The 16,287-nt window shown below is 36.8% G+C and overlaps 1 long non-coding RNA gene across 1 annotated transcript in view; it reads left to right on the top strand.

Annotated features, from left to right (window-relative positions):
* LOC106508874 (uncharacterized) overlaps window positions 1-16,287 on the top strand; it is a 206,202-nt gene that overhangs the window by 56,321 nt on the left and 133,594 nt on the right. The window contains 1 exon segment of the long non-coding RNA NR_201404.1: window positions 14,308-14,555. This is a non-coding gene — a long non-coding RNA (uncharacterized LOC106508874).

Genomic DNA, 16,287 nt, shown 5'->3' with positions numbered 1-16,287 from the left:
TCTTATAGACATTTGACTCTTTGCTGTTTTACCTATGGGCTAATCAGCCTCGCTTGCTATATTTGTCAATGTTGGATGAGTAACCAGTGCTGCTTATGAAAACACTTTTGCCCTGGGCTTGATGATCAAAGTGAAGAAAGCTATACTGTGAGAGGGCGGGTCATCTCAGGGATAAGGAGTGTGTGTGTGTGTGTGTGTGTGTGTGTGTGTGTGTATGCATATTATGTGTATATATACATGTATAAATTTAGTTCACAAGCCACTCTGCACCTCAGTTTCCTTATCTGCAACCAAGAATGTGATAATCCAGAAAATCAAAGTTTTGTTCAGATCTCAGGTTTTATGGTCTCTTATTCCTAGTGTTAATATAGCTGAAAGGATGGCCATATGACAGGACTTTTGTTATTTTCCCATGGTATTTAGTTATAGGTTCTCTTAATGTAACATACTCTTATTTGCAAAAAAGCTGGATACCTACTCATTTGCTCAAAGTAGGTCCAATTTATTCCTGGTTTCTACAGACCAGGAGGAAAAGTCCGCTGGTGTTAAAGTCATCCTTACACAGCATCTCATGGTTATTTCTTACAAGTTTTGTCCAACTCATTTGGAGTTAACCCCACTAAATTCACCCTTTCATAGTTGTTCTGAGTATCATTGTCATCACTTGTCACACCAAACTTGGTGAGCAATGCTGAAAGCTCATATATGATACCTTACAACCCCTTGTTTTGGAGCCCCAAATTAAGCTTAGCTTCTATGAGTTTTTCTCTGACATCTCACTTTTTTTCATGGCATCAGGATGTTGATGTTGTTTCCTAGCATTCTTTAAATTTTCCTCCTCAGCCAGATTCACTGTAACTTTCTGCATCAAATGAAGCCCAGTGAGAACCAGGGGCCAGGCAGAGAGAAGCAAGGGATTCCTGTAGAGCTGAACACAGGGAGCCATGTGTTAAGAGCCTCTTGTTTTAAACACTGTAGGACAAATGCAAAACAAATAAAAATAAACTTCTTGCAAGCATATGCATTTATAATTCTAGAGTGCAATGGAAAATACCTTTTTCAAAGTTGTAACTTCTTTATAACTGCGTCTTCATTGTTAACAATCTTGAGCAGTAGAATAGCCAATTAATCTGAGATTTTCAAAATAGGCCTAGATAAAATTCTACCATAAAAGTGGCATACCTATGTAACTATTGACTGTTTCCACTTGCTTAAATCACCTTGTTTCTGATTTTGCAGGTGTCAGTATCTAGTTTGCTTCAGCCAGCTTCCTCTCCAAGTTCATCACCTATGACTTTCAGTTAAAACTTTATCACACTTAGATAATGAAAAAGCAGTACAGACATGTGAGGAAGAGATTCAACTTTGGAGGGATAAATACTCTTCAATAAATGCCAGAAAATTTTCAAAGGTAACATGTTCAAAACCATCTAATGACATAATTTAACTCAATGGGAATTCATTGTGTTCATATTGGATTTAATTTGACACTGATTGACATTCTTTTTTTTTTTTTTTTTTTTTTTTTTTTGTCTTTTGCCTTTTCTAGGGCCGCTCCCGCGGCATATGGAGGTTCCCAGGCTAGGAGTCCAATCAGAGCTGCAGCCACTGGCCTACACCAGAGCCACAGCAACGCGGGATCCGAGCCGCGTCTGTGACCTACACCACAGCTCATGGCAACACCAGATCCTTAACCCACTGAGCAAGGCCAGGGATCGAACCCACAACCTCATGGTTCCTAGTCGGATTCATTAACCACTGAGCCATGACAGGAACTCCATTGATTGACATTCTTATGGTGTTATAGTAATACCACAAAGTTAGTGTGGTATCCTTAGGGGTCATGAAAAATATTGCTTTATATAGATGTTGTTCTAAAGAGTTTTGTTTTAATTCAATCAATAATTTCTTTAAGATTAAGAAGGATAGCAAAAAGTATATTTGTTTATGCCTTTTTACAAGCCAGCAATGCTCTTAGAAGTTTCTGGTAATATATAGCTGAGATAGTTTTGCAGAAATTGCTTTCATATTTTAAGGAAGTGAGTTGAAGACTTTCTATAAAACTATCCAGTACTGATCTTAGTTCTCAGAGGTGCAAAGAAATCATGTTTATCTCTAATTTTTGTGCCCAGAGGCAAAAAGAAAACAACCTTGTGATTAGAGGTGTGCTGAGGAGAGATGCAGCCAGAATGTTGATAGGACTCATTTTCTCAGTTTCTTGGGTCCTACTTCTGCACTGGTTATAATTTCATTTCTTCTTTCTGTTACGCAAAAGTGTGTCCTCTCTGAAGTACTTTGTATTAGTGGCAAATAAGCCTAAAATTATTTTCTTTATTGAGCTCAGCAAGATAATCCTCACCAGTTTCCTTGTGTCTCTGGCTGGATTTATTTGCTATTAAAGTTTAGTACATCAATTAGGTCAATGTCTAGTCTGGTGCCAAGTGGCTACAATTCCAAAATAATCATCATGAAAGTGTATAGTACACTTTTTTGGCTTGATACATACAAACCTTATTTTATTAGGCTAAACTTATCCTGTAAATTTGGAATTCATCTTTTTTGATACTGTATAGTTTTAAGAGCCATTCCATTGCCTAAAATTAGGCCATAATTTTCAGTACAGGCCATAAATTTTCATTTGTATGAAAAGTTTAATAATACAGAGATGTGCATATTATGTTAAAAATCTCAGACTCACACACAAAGGCTAAACTATAGAAATAGTTATTTGAAAGTTGATTTATCAATATTTTCCTTATGACATTTCTCTTTTATACTAAGAAATTTCTTTGTTGCATTGAGATCAAATAAGTATACTTTAAAAACTCATGGTTTCTTACATATTCAAAGTACAATTTAATCATAAAATGTACACATTTTGCATGACAGGGACTCTGTTCTTTTTTAATTCTCAAAATTCAGTATGGATTCCTTAGTTCATGAGCCTACAATTTCTGTAAGGGTCAAATAGTGTATTTTCATCTTGGTTGGAACTACTCAATTCTGCTGCCTTACCTTGAAAACAGTCACAAACAATCTATAAGGGAATGAGTGTAGCTTCATTTAAATAAATTTTTATTTACAAAACTAAGTGCTAGCCCATGGGTTTTAGTAGTTCAACCAGTGGCTTTGGTGTCTTGTATGTTCTCAGAAGCATATAGACTTCTGAGACAAAATTTCTGGCTGTCTTCTTCACGATTGTAGCTTCATCTTTAGGGTAGTTTTTAGCATGTATTAGGTGCCTAATTAAAATTTGTTGAGTGAAAAATTTAGTTTCTGTTCTATATTCAATCAAACTTATTTTATATATTTAAGAAAAATAGTGAAAAGAATATGGCAGGGGTGACGTAGACAAAAATGACGAGATAGGGAACTCCAAGAGCATGTCTAACAACAGATATACTAAAATAAAAAAAATAATAAAAGATGAAACTGTCCACTTTGTCAGAACTCTGGGAAATGGTCAATTGAACATTTAATCAAAAAAAAAAAAAAAAAAAAGAAAGGCAACTGAAACTGGTAGTAGAACTTTGTAACACCTGAACTTAACCTTTGACCTATCCTTACTTCTCCTAGCTCTGCGTTAAGTCTTGATGATAGCCATCCACAGCCCCAGTGAGGGTTTCTAGAGCTGGAGAGAGCAGAGCAAACTTTGTCTCAAAGATTCATGCTCTGCTTTGACATGTCTGGAAGTTCCCTGAAGCTTAGTACAAAGGTCTTGCTTTCATTTATCTAACTCAGAACTCTTTTAGAGTGAAGAAGCAGTAACAAGACTGTGCAAATGGAAGTGTTTGAAAATATTCAAATACAAATGACCTTTTGCCATATAAGGCAAATGACCTCAGTTGGGAGAAACAATTGACAGACCAAAAAAAGCTGGGAGGAAAGGCAGTAAAGTGAGATAATTTTGAGAAATAAGGTCTTTTAACATTTCCCATCTATACCAGGAAATCTACAAGACCAAACTTATGCCCAGAATTGGAAGTATGCTCAGAAAAAACTTGAGAAAACCCAAGCTTTTACCTGTGGCTGGCGTTTCAGTCCATACAAGTTGGAAAACACGGGCAGGGCAAGATAGACTTGTAAACAGCTTGGCTAAGCATTAAAAGTATGTCTTAACAAACACACAGAGCTCAGCTGCAGAGACTGGGAAATTTTTTTGCTCTAGGCATCTAGACACTCCAATGATTACTCAACAGAGCATTTAGTCTCCCCAAAATAGTTTGAGAAAAGTCACTAAATAAACAACTATAACCCACAGCAGGCTGCAACAACAAACTCTGGGGAGCAGGGAGAATCTGAATTGCAGAGTTTCCAAATTATCATATTTAAAATGTCAGGTTGTTACAAAAATGATGAGGCATGCAAGGAAAGTATGGTCTATTTACACACACACACACATGAAAAAATGAATAGAAACTGACCCTGAGGAAACACACACATTGGACTTAACTAGACAAAGACCTAAATGTAGCAATGGACAAATGATAAAAAAAAAAAAACAAACAACTAAAAGAAACCAAGAGAATGATACATCATCAAATAGAGAATATCAATAAAGAGAAATTATAAAAGGAACCCAAATATAAATTCAGGAACTAAAAGTAAAAGAGTTAGAATGAAAAATTCACTGGAGAATATCAACATCAGACTTTAGCAAGCAGAAGAACGAAGCCATGAACTCAAAGATAGGACAATTGAAATGATCCAGTCTGAGGAGCAAGAAAAAAGAATGAAGAAAAAACCAATATCAGAAAAATAGAAGAGGAGTTCCCACTGTGGCTCAGCAGAATCGAATCCAACTAGCATGAGTATGTGGATTCAATCCCTGGCCTTGATCAGTGGGCTAAGGATCCAGCTTTGCCATGAGTTGTGGTATAGGTTGCAGATATGGCTCAGATCCTGCGTTGCTATGGCTGTGGCATAGCTCAGCTGGTGTAGCTCTGATTCGACCCCTAGTCTGGGAAACTCCATCTGCTGTGGGTGCAGCCCTAAAAAGAAAAAAGAAAAAAAAAAAAAGGAGGAAATATTTTATAAGCCATTCTATGAGGAAAGCATTACTTTGAAACCAAAGGGAAAGACTTTACAAGAAAAGGAAGCTATAGGCCAATATTTCTAATGAATATAGATGTACGGTCCTCTTCAAAATACCTGAAGCAACCTGAATTTAGCAGTGGGGTAGTATTATAAATCATAGCCATATGAGATTTATCCCTGGAATGCAAAGATGGTTCAACACAAGAAAACAAACAGATATGCTACATCATGTTAGTAGCATGAAGGGTTAAAAAAAAAAAAAAACACATGATTATGTTAATTGCTGCAAAAATCATGTGACAAAATCCAATAATCTTTTATGAGTAAAATATACCACAAACTAGAAATAGAAAGACACTCAAAATGATAAAGAGCATTTTTGGAAAACACTGCTAACATCATACTCAGTGATGAAAGATTGAAGGCATTCCCTATGAGATCAGGAGTAAGACAACAATGGCTGCTTTTACTATTTCTAGTCAAAGTTTTACTGGAATTTCTAGCCCAATTATGCATAAAAAAAATAAAAGCATCTACTTCAGAAACAAAGAAGTAAAACTATTTATTTTCACAGAGAATAGGAATCTTGAAAAAGAAGACAAAGTTAGAGGACTCACACTTCTCAACTTTCTTTTTTCTTTTTAGGGCCACACCTGCAGCATATGGAAGTTCTCAGGCTAGGGGTCAAATCACAGCTGCAGCCACTGGCCTACACCACAGCCATAGCAACTACCAGATCTGAGCCACATCTGCAACCTACACCACAGCTCACAGCAACGCTGGATCCCTGACCCACTGAGAGAGGCCAAGGACTGAACACCTTATCTTCAAGCATACTAGTCAGATTCATTTCTGCTGAGCCACAACAGGAGTTCCCTAAATTTTCATATTTACTACAATCTTCGGTGATCAAAATATTTTGGTATGGGCTTAAGGATAGATATGTGGATCAAGGGAATAGAATAAATAATTCATAAATCAACCCTTACATCTTCAGCCAAATAATTTTTTTTACAAGAGTGCCAAGATCCTTCCATGGAGGAAAGAAAAGTCTTGATTTTGTGAAAACTGGATAACTACATGGAAAAGAATGAAGTCAGAACCCTACCTCACATCATATAAAAATTAACTCAAAATTGTTCAAAGTATAACTATAAGGTCTAAAAATATAAAATTCTTAGAATGAAAAAAATAGGAGTAGTTCAGCAGAAATGGATACAACATCGTAATCAACTATACTGTAATAAATTTTAAAAATAGAAGTAAATCATGATGTTGAGTTTGGTGATGGATGTTTAGATATGACACCAAAGGCATGAGCAACAATATAAAAATGGATAGGAGTTCTCTTTGTGGTGCAGTGAAAACAAATTTGACTAGGAACCATGAGGCTGCAGATTCGATCCCTGGCCTCACTCAGTGGGTTAAGTATCTGGTGTTGCCATGAGCTGTGGTATAGATTGCAGACGCGACTCGGATCTGGCATTGCTGTGGCTCTGGCATAAGCCAGCAGCTACAGCTCCATTAGACCCCTGGCCTGGGAACCTCTATATGCTGCAGGTGTGGCCCTAAAAAGACAAAAAGACAAAGAAAAAAGAAAAATGGATAAATTGAACTTTATCAAAATGAAACCTTTTGTGCATCAAGGTATACTATCAAGAGAATGAAAAAACATTTCGTAATGTGAGAGAAAATTGTATATCTGTGATGTGTCTGGTGTTTAGTAATGAAAAGGATTTCTACAACTCAACAACAAATAACCCAATTTAAAAACAGGCCAAGGACTTGAATAGACATTCTTCTAATGAGGATATACAAATGGCCAACATATGAAAAGATGCTCAACAACATTTGTTATTCGGAACTGCAAGTCCGGTTCACAATGAGATAGCAACTTAATCTACTAAGCTAGCCATGATTAAAAAATGGAAAATACGAAGTGTTGATATACATGAGGAAAAATTAAAACCCTTATATATTGCTGGTGGGAATGTAAAATGTGCAATTGCTATGGAAAAGTTTGACAGTTCCTTAATCATTTAAACATAGAGTTGCCATTTGACTGGGCAATTTCCAAGAGAATTTAAAATGTGTGAACATGTGGTCAAGCACACACTTGAACAAGGATGTTCAAAGCAGCACTATTCATAATAGCCAAAAAGTGGAATCTCAACAACTAATGAACTTACGAAAAAATGTTATATCCAAACAGTGGAGTATTTTTAGTTATAAAAGTAATGGAATACATTATGCAACATGGATGAAGCTTGAAAACTTTATGCTGAATAAAACAAGCCAGACACAAAATGCTACATATTATGGACCTATGATTTTATGTATATGAGATACCCAGAAAACGCAAATTCATAGGGTAGATTAGTGGTTTTTAGGGGTTGGGAGAAGGGGGAATGAGGAATGACTGCTGAATGGGTACCAGGTCTATTTTGAGGGTAATAAAAATGTCTGGAACTCTATAGTGGTAAAGGGTGCATGATATTTTTAATATATTAAATACTATTGTATTATACTTTTAACATGGTTAAAATGGTAAATTTTACGGGGTGGATATACCAAAAAGTATATGGCACAATTTAGAAAAATTTCACATACACATATACATATACAAATGTGTGTGTGTGTCTGTCTGTCTGTCAACTATAAAAGTCTATGATTCAGGAGTTCCCGTCGTGGCGCAGTGGTTAACGAATCCGACTAGGAACCATGAGGTCGCGGGTTCGGTCCCTGCCCTTGCTCAGTGGGTTAACGATCTGGCGTTGCCGTGAGCTGTGGTGTAGGTTGCAGATGTGGCTCGGATCCCGCATTGCTGTGGCTCTGGCGTAGGCCAGTGGCTACAGCTCCAATTCGACCCCTAGCCCAGGAACCTCCATATGCCGCAGGAGTGGCCCAAAGAAATAGCAAAAAGACAAAAAAAAAAAAAAAAAAAAAAAAAAAGAGTCTATGATTCAACCTATGACTCTGTTTCCACTTTAGTGTTATTTTACACATCAAGAATTTGGGTGTTAGAAAACCTTAGTTTTTGAACATTTATATGTTATAAATGTATAGGTGAGCCTAGAATTAAAAGGTCTAGCAACATGAATAACATCAGTCTGTTTCAACTGGAATGTTTCCACACAGGTGTGTGTGTATTATTTCTTGAGATGGAAAGTGACAGTGATGATGACTCATCTTGAGATGAGCACAAAGATCATAGTCTTGAAGAGAATTCATAGAAAAACCACTGACATTAGTAAAGGATAAGAAAATTGAATTTGTGAGACGCGATGAAAAGAATAGGATCAACTTGCCTAGTGGAGAATAAATTGAAAAGTGATTTAATAGCGGGAATCAAGTACTGTGTTAAACATAGCAATCTGGGGAAATAGAAGAATGCAGTATCATTAAAGGTTGGAGAAAATGCTGGATTTTTATGGCTGTCTTGTTTTCTTTCTCAGAGACATTTTAGTAAGGTACATCAGAAATGTGGAAGGCCAGGTGGGACAGGTGTGGTGCTTTTGCCATGGCAACTAACTTCTGTGAGAGTGGCAGAGAGCAAAAGATCTGTGCCTTCCTTATCTTGTCAAGTTACAATGATTTTGATTTTTTAATGGTTAAAGATAGGAAAGGTAATTATTCTCACTTTTTCCTAAATGTTTACAAATACCTTCAGCATTTTTCTTCAGATAGGTCAGAAGAAAACTATGGTAACTAAGAGGAAGACTGGGGTAAGACAGATCAGAATGAAGCCATGACTGTAGAAGAAAGAAGCTTTTTTTTTTTTAGAGTCAGAGATGATAAATACTACAGCTGAATTTTAGAAATTTAGTTTTCTTTGGAAACTTTTAAATAGCATATATTATAATCTATAAAAAACAATTTTATTATCATTTTGCTTGACAGGAATGAATGGATTAGATGTCTACTCATATTTCATTTAAGTAAAGCAGGAGAATGATGTTTTTCTGATTATAACTCTCTCTAAATTCATAAATTCTTAGAAACAGAAGAGCTCCTGAGACAATTTAATCCCCTAACAGTCTGTTTTAATTTTATACATTTTTGTAGATAGGTAGTATTACTAAAATAGTTGCCAGAAATTCAGTAACATGATTATAGGTGACAAACACATTTTATCTCTTCAGAAAGGAACATAAAACCCAGCATGAGCCTGGGAAACTATGGAAATGTATCTTCCAAGTGCAAAATTTCTTCTACATGTGGAGTACAAACCACTAGACTGAAAAAAGTCCCCAGTGACCTTCGTGATGTGCAGAATAAAGTGTTCTTCCACGACATTGTCAACACTTGAGTTAAATATAAAAGTTAATAAATCATATGCAATAAAGAACTCTAAAGTACCCTTTATTTAAAATTTGAATTAAAAACTCTTTTTTAACATTGTATATTAGATATCCTTAAAAAAACAAAAGCAAAAACAAAAAAACCCTTCAACAACCAAACACTTTAAATGCTGGATTTTTTTTTTTTTTTAATGAATCTTTCTAAATATTCAGCTGAATGACTTAGAACGTAAAGGAAAAGTCAAAGCAGGGGAAAGAAAAACAAAAAGCAAGCAAACAAAACAAAAGGTAAAGCAGAAATCCAGGGAAGTAAGTAACCACTGATAGCATGGCTACTCTGAACATCTTTCAATCCTTAGTGATGTAGAGAGGAGCCCCACGGTGGGGTTGGAGGTGAGTGGGTGGGAGGTGAATTCAGGAGACAATGCTTTAGCACTAGTATAAGAAGGAAAATTGGATTAGACATCCTATTACAAAGCCAGAATCCATAAAAGGCAACACCCATGCTTAAAGGGTGAATTACATAAATAAAGAAACTTGCCTCCCACAGATTTGGCTCTAGATAGAAAGGGGGAAGACTCCTCATGTTTAAAGACAAAATTCTCACTACTTAAGTCTTTCAAAAAAAAATTTACTTTGAAATGATCCTGGATTGGAGGATCCTTTCCCATGTTTAACAAAAACAAACAAACCAAAAATGGAAAGTAAAAGAAAAGTAAACTGAAGCTTTTCAGGAAAGAGACACATTAAATACAGACCTCAGTGTATAAAAAAATACCGAGTATTAACCCATGATAAGAAAAAGAAATTACACATATATAAAGAATAAAAGCCAACCTACAAGAAAGAAGAAATAATGGACCTGTAACATACTGAAGAATCAGAAAATGATCAGACACAACGTATAAAATGAGTTTGTTTAATATGTTTAAAGAGGACAGATTGGGGATCTGGTGTTATCACTGCAGTGACTTGGGTCACTTCTGTGAACCAGGCTTGATCCCTGGCCCAAGAACTTCTGCATGTGCAGCCAAAAAAAAAAAAAAAAAAAAAAAAATATATATATATATATATATGTTTAAGGAAATAAAAGAGAAATGGGTCTTTAAGATATCATCAGAAATGAATGAGCAGAGGTGTTGCTTATGATAATGGCAGAATGTCTTGATTTTGGCTGACACTACTACAGATTACAATTATAAGCTCTTAAAAAGTGCTACTTAAGAAAGGAATTATTTGAAGATACCAGGAGTAGAATGCATGCAGGCAGAAACTTGAGGGGAGTCATCTTTGAACAAAGAGAACTGGGAGAGATTCCCATTGATATGGCTTTTTTCCCCAGTATACAGTGATAGAGTTGTAACTAAAACAGAAAACCACTGTCTTGCTGACTAGAGGAATCAATATTTGAAGTTAGGTTTTGCCATAATGACTGAAGAGTTAGGGGGTCATGCTGAAAAGTCAGGATCTGCAGAGCAGAAGCCCTAAAATCTACCATATTCTACATCTAAATCTTTGGCTGAACCTGAGTCAGGCAAGCATGAGAGAGATTACAAGGTAACTCAAGAGCCGGAAGACTGAGAGAAAGGAGCTGCATTTTCAGCTACTGCCAAATGTCTGGAGTTTGAGCCCAGCCAAGAGAACCCTCTTAAGACAGAAATCAGCACTCTTCCGAAGCCAATAATGAGTTCAGTCTCTGCAATAGATATTTCATAAAATTCCATATAAAATTTAAAAATTACTAGATATGTAAAGAAATAGGAAGATGTGCTTATAATCAAGGGGGGAAGGAGTGAATAGAATAGACTCTATTGAATTTAACACATGTTAGAGTTAGTAGGTAAGGAATTTTAAAGAAGTTATTATAAACATATGCAAGAACTGAAAGGAGGGAGTTCCCATCGTGGCTCAGTGGTTAACGATTCCAGCTAGTATCCATGAAGATTTGGGTTCGATCCCTGTCCTTACTCAGTAGGTTATGGATTGGCATTGCCGTGAGCAGTGGTGTAGATTGTAGATGCAGCTTGGATCTGGTGTTGGTGTTGCTGTGGCTGTGGCTGTGGCCAGCAGATGCAGCTCCAATTCGACTTCCAGCCTGAGAACTTTCATATGCTGCAGGTGTGGCCCTAAAAAAAGGAAAAAAAAAGTAGAATTGAAAGGAAAAATGGTGTCATACTTAACCTAGGGAACAGATAAGAAACCTCCATAGAGAAATGAAAACAAAAAATAAGTGGAAATTTATTAACAGAAAAGTTCTATATATGAAATAGAAATTCACTGATGAGCTTAACAGCAAATTGGAGATGGGGAAGGTGAGGCTTAGTAAATGTGAAGTTAGAACAATAGGAATGGTCATCTGAAAAACAGGAATGTATAGAGGAAAAAAAACGACCCGTGGAATCATATCACATAATCTTTCTTTTTTTTTTTTTTTGACTTTTCAGGGCTGCACCTGTGGCGTATGGAAGTTCCCAGGCTAAGGGTCGAATTGGAGCTGAAGCTGCCAGCCTACACCACAGCTGCAGCAATGCAGGATCTGAGCTGTGTCTGAAAGCTACATCACAGCTCATGGCATTGCTGGCTACTTAACCCACTGAGGGAGGCCAGGGATGGAACCTGTAACCTTATGGATACTAGTCAAGTTCATTATCGCTGAGCCACAATGGGAATTCCTTCATATCATGTAGTCTTAATGTACATACAATTAGATCCTTGAAGAAGAAGGAGATAATAAAGCAGAAGAAAAAAAATGTCTCCTTAGGCTGCTTTTGACTGTAGCTGATTCGCAGACTTTCCTTGTTTTTGATGACCTTGAAGATTTTGAGCAGTTCTGATCGGGTATTTATTTTTTACACTGTTTCTCAATTGGGATTTGTCTGATGTTTTTCTCATGATTAAACTGAACTTATGTGTTCTTGAGAGGGAGAACCACAGAAGTAAAACATCATTTTCTTCACATCGTATCAAGGGTACATGCTCTATACGTGACTTAACGATTGTTGATGCTGAGCTTGATTACTTGGCTGAAGCAGTGTTTATCAGATTTTTCCATTGTAAATTTATACTCCTCCCACTGCATACTGTGCTCTTTGAAATAAAATCATACACATAGCCTACATTTAAGAACTTGGAGTTATACTCATCTCCTAGTAAAGTATTTGACCTTCTTCTCTATGGAAGATGTGTCTCTTTTCCCCATATATTTATTTATTAAGCCAATTATTTATATTAATATGGACTTATGAATATTTATTTTATTCTTTGTATTATAAGCCTACATTACTTCATTTGTTTTGTTGCTTAAACATGCTAGCTTTGGCTGTTAGGATTTCTTTCATTTGTCTGTGCCTCTTTGATATACCCTCTGTGTCAGTTTCCCAGAGCTACTGTTAAGAACATTCTAAAACCTGGGTCACTGGAAACAGACTGTGTTCTCTCACAGTTTGGAGAGCAGAATTTGAAATTAAGGTGTTGGCATGGCCATGCTCACTGTGAAGGCTGTAGGGAAGAATCTTCCTTATGTCTTCCAGCTTTTGCGTGTTGCTGGCAATCCTTGGCATTCTTTGGCTTATAGACTCATCACTCCTAATTTCGTGTCTCTCTCTCTCTCTCTTTTTTTTTTTTTTTTTTTGGTCTTTTTGTATTTTTAGGCCTGTACCCATGGCATATGGAGGTTCCCAGGCTAGGGGTCGAATCAGAGCTGTAGCTGCTGGCCTATGTCACAGCCTCAGCAATGCCAGATCCAAGCCACATCTGTGACCTACACCATAGATCATGGCAATGCCGGATCCTTAACCCACTGAGTTAGGCCAGGGATCGAACCCACAACCTCATGGTTCCTAGTCAGATTGGTTTCCACTGCACCACGATGGAAACTCCTTGTGTCTGTCTTTACTGAACACTTTCCTGTCTGGGTCTCTTTGGGCTTTGTGTTCTTAAAAGGACACCGGTCATTGGACTGAGGGCCCAAACTCTTCCAGCCTGATCTTCTCTTAAGTATTTTCAGATCTGCAAATCTTATTTACAAATTAAATCACAGCCTTAGGTCCTATGTGAACATGAATTTTAGAGGAACACTAACTCACTAAACCATCATCATGGTGGAATTTTTTTTGGAAGTTTTTCTAACATTCTGACATTACAGATACTTTAGGATTATTGTGTATTCCCTGCCCTACTCATAGAATCAGCAATTTTTCCATGGAATCCCGGATCCTTTTATTGAAGAATGTACTAGAAACTAAAATATGGGTGATAAGTGTGGTTGTTGTTATCAGGGCCGTGGTCACTAGGCCCATTCAGCTGGTACCACAAGGAAATATGTGTATGTATTAACCACCGTGTACACCAATAAACATTTCTCTATGTAACAATTTGTGTGTATATTGAATTTAAAATGATCCTTAAACAATACGTTTGAATGGCGTAGGTCTACTTTTAGGTGAATTTTTTCAATAATACATTGGAAATTTTTTTGAGATTTCTAACAATATATAAACACTTGCAGATAAACTATGTAGCCTAGAAATATCAAAGCAAAAATTAAGAAAAAAATATGTCATGGATGTATAGAATGTATGTAGATAGTAACCTATTTTATTATTTACTATAATAAAATACACACAAATCTGTTAGAAAATGTTAAAATTTATCAAAACTTAAACATAAAAATACAGACTGAACATGACACCTTGTCACCTCTTAGAGAGATATAAACAGGGGTAAAGATGCGGTATTAAATCCTAATGGCATAAAATTAACTGTGGTACATACTGTATTACTGTAATAATTTCATGGTCACTTCCTGTTGCTCTTGCTATTGTGGTTGATCTCAAGTATTTCAGGTATTTGCTTAAAACACCATGTGACACTAATCTTCTCAGCATGAACAGTTTGTCTCACCAGTAAATTGCGTTTCACAGTAAAAAGTGATCTCTTATGGTTCTCATGTATTTTCCATTGTGTTTAGTGCGATACTGTGAACTTTGAATAACACCATGGGAACCATAGAAGTGCTGCTTGTGATGCTGGATGTGCTCCCAAGACATGGAGAAAAGTCATGACATGACATGGAAAAGTTGAACTGCTGGATGTGGACCATAGATGGAGGTCTGCAGCTGAGGCAGCTGCCATTTCAGGATGAATGAATTCAGCATAGGGACCACGGTAAAAAAGAAAAGGAAATTCATGAATCTGTCACTGCAGCTATACCAGCAGGTATGAAAACTTTTCACCTTTTCCAAAGTACCTTTTAATCTAGCATTAAAAATGCAACTTTTGGAGTTCCCGTCGTGGCTCAGTGGTTAACGAATCCAACTAGGAACCATGAGGTTGCAGGTTCAATCTCTGGCCTTGTTCAGTGGGTTAAGGATCTGGCGTTGCTGTGAGCTGTGGTGTAGGTCGCAGACTTGGCTCGGGTCCTGCGTTGCAGTGGCTCTGGCTTAGGCCAGCAGCTACAGCTCGGATTAGACCCCTAGCCTGGGAACCTCCATATGCTGCAGGCGTGGCCCTAAAAAGACAAAAAAAAAAAAAAAAATGCTACTTTTATGTGAGTGCAGGATTGCTGAAAGAAAAACATACGTATAGACTCAAATATGATTTGAGAAAAAGTGAAGTTATTTTTTCGTTTATTTATTTAGATGACATATAGCTGATTTACATTGTTGTGTTGATTTCAACTGCACAGTAAAGTGATTTAGTTATACATTTAACTTTGCTGTAAGGCTGAAATTAATACAACATTGTAAATGTTATATATGAATATAAAACTTTCTTTTTTCATATTCTTTTCCATCGTGGTTTATCACAGGATACTGAATATAGTTCCCTGTGCTATGCAGTAAGACTTTGTTGTTTACCCATTCTATATATAATAGTTTGCATCTGCTAACCCCAAATTCCCTGCCCATCCCTCCCCTCCACTCTATCCCTGGCAACCACAAGTCTGTTCTCTGTGTCTAAGAGTCTGTTTCTGTTTTGCAGATAGTTTCATTCGTGTTATATTTAGATTCCACATGCAAGTGATATCATATGGTATTTGTCTTTCTCCAACATAAATTCATTTAGTCCATCCATGTTGCTGCAACTGGTATCATTTCATTTTATACTGCTGTGTAGTACTCCATTTGTATATGAGTGTGTTTGTATGTGTGTATACTACATCTTTTTTATCCATCTCTCTGTATTTATTTATTTATCTTTTGTCCTTTTTTAGGGCTGCACCTGCGGCATATGGATATCCCAGGCTAGAGGTCTAAATGAAGCTGCATCTGCTGGCCTATGCCAGGGCCACAGCAATACCAGATCCGAGATGCGTCTGCAACCTACACCACAGCTTACGGCAATGCCGGATCCTTAACCCACTGAGTGAGGCCAGGGATTAAACCCACAGCCTCATGGTTCCTAGTCGGATTTGTTTCTGCTGCGCCACAGCGGGAACTCCTTCTTTTCTCTGGAAATGGACATTTAAGCTTTTTGCATGTCTTGGCTGTTGTGAATAGTGCTACAATGAACAGTACATGTATCTTTTTCAATTAGAGTTTTCTTGGGATATATGCCTAGGAGTGGAATTGCTGGATTATATGATAATTCTATTTTTAATATTTTGAGGCACCTCCATACTGTCTTCATAATGGCTGGACCAACTTACATTCCCACCAACAGTGTAGGAGGGTTTCCTTTTCTCCACACCCTCTCCAGAATGTATTTGTAGACTTTTTAATGATGGCCATTTTGACTGGCATGAGGTGGTACCTCATTGTAATTCTGCTTTGTATTTCTCTGATAATTAGTGATGATGAGAATCTTTTCATGTGCCTCTTGACCATCTTTATGTCTTCTTTGGAGAAATGTCTATTTAGCTCTTGTGCCCATTTTTTCATTGAGCTGCTTGTTTTTTTGTTGGATTGTATGAACTGTTTATGTATTTTGGATATTAATCACTTATTAG

Source organism: Sus scrofa, chromosome 1 (genome assembly GCF_054392235.1).
Source record: "Sus scrofa isolate SSC_HxYL_T2T_F1_AM1 chromosome 1, Sscrofa_HxYL_maternal_Yorkshire_Landrace_v2.0, whole genome shotgun sequence".
NCBI classification, from domain to species: Eukaryota; Metazoa; Chordata; class Mammalia; order Artiodactyla; family Suidae; genus Sus; species Sus scrofa.
This window is presented reverse-complemented; position numbering and strand designations above follow the sequence as displayed.